Genomic DNA, 1,187 nt, shown 5'->3' with positions numbered 1-1,187 from the left:
CTCAACTTTGGCCCACAGAAAGTGTCAGAAGGACAGCCATATTGTTAAGTGTGTGAATGTGTGTGTGTAAAATGATGTGCATTTGACTGTGACTCTGGTCCAAGAAGGACATAAGAATTTCATTATTTATGAAATAAAGTGGGAAAATAGTGAACCATCCTGAAAAATAAGCCACGGTATTTATAAATCAAGAGAGTCAATTTTAGAGGGGAAAGGTACCAGTTTGGACTTGTTAACAATATTTGCAATGTGTTCTCTTTATGGATGGATAACACTGAAGACCCCATTTAGCATTTTAGTTGACTTCACAATTGATTTATCCAGTGGGATCCACTGGCTCTTCAATTGTATTATGTAAGGAAACTGGAAAGAAGAATAGAAAAGTGGTTTTATCTCATGATCTGCAACAAAAGCTGCTCTAGAAACAGGACTAAACTGCCAACCCAAAAGCAGGAAGTGAGAACAATTATTTAATTATCCAAGGAAAATCAGGAAAAGTGCGATGAAAGAAGAGTTTTTAAGCATAAATATGGGTATGTGAGCCACCTTTAGGTGAAAAACAAATATGTTATTTAAAAAAAATAGCCTAAAGATTTATTTTCTATGAAGTGAGACACAGATCTAGTGACATTCTGCAGAATGGTAAGTAGAATAAAGATGAACACTTGTGCTCGCTTCAGCAGCAGTTACACTAAAATTGGAATGATACAGAGAAGATTAGCATGGACCCTGCACAAGGGTGACATGCAAATTCATGGAGCGTTCCATATTTTTAGACTTAAACATAAGACCTAACACCATAAAAATCCTAGAATAAAACCTAGGCAAACCATTCAGGATATAGGCATAGGCAAGGACTTCATGACTAAAACACCAAAAGCATTGGCAACAAAAGCAAAAATAGACAAATGGAATCTAATTAAACTCCAGAGCTTCTGCACAGCAAAAGAAACAACCATTAGAGTCAACCGGCAACCAACAGAATGGGAAAAATTTTTGCAATCTACCCATCTGACAAAGGACTTATATCCAGAATTTACAAATAACTAAAACAGATTTACAAAAAAGAAACAAACAAACCCATTTAAAAGTGGGCAAAGGATATGAACAGACACTTTTCAAAAGAAGACATACACGAGGCCAACAAACATATGAAAAAATGCTCATCACTGGTAATTAGAGAAATG

The 1,187-nt window shown here is 35.6% G+C and overlaps 1 non-coding gene across 1 annotated transcript; it reads left to right on the top strand.

The window, feature by feature from the left end:
* Positions 1-671: 671 nt before the first annotated feature.
* On the top strand, positions 672-774 carry LOC116548571. Its single transcript, XR_004267468.1, has one exon. It is a non-coding gene; the product is annotated as a U6 spliceosomal RNA (small nuclear RNA).
* The last annotated feature ends 413 nt before the right edge of the window (positions 775-1,187 follow it).

The sequence above is a fragment of the Sapajus apella genome, unplaced genomic scaffold (genome assembly GCF_009761245.1).
Source record: "Sapajus apella isolate SASKATOON/1434 unplaced genomic scaffold, GSC_monkey_1.0 scaffold15665, whole genome shotgun sequence".
Taxonomy (NCBI): Eukaryota; Metazoa; Chordata; class Mammalia; order Primates; family Cebidae; genus Sapajus; species Sapajus apella.
Note: the sequence above shows the minus strand (reverse complement) of the source record. Positions and strands in the feature narration are given on the sequence as shown.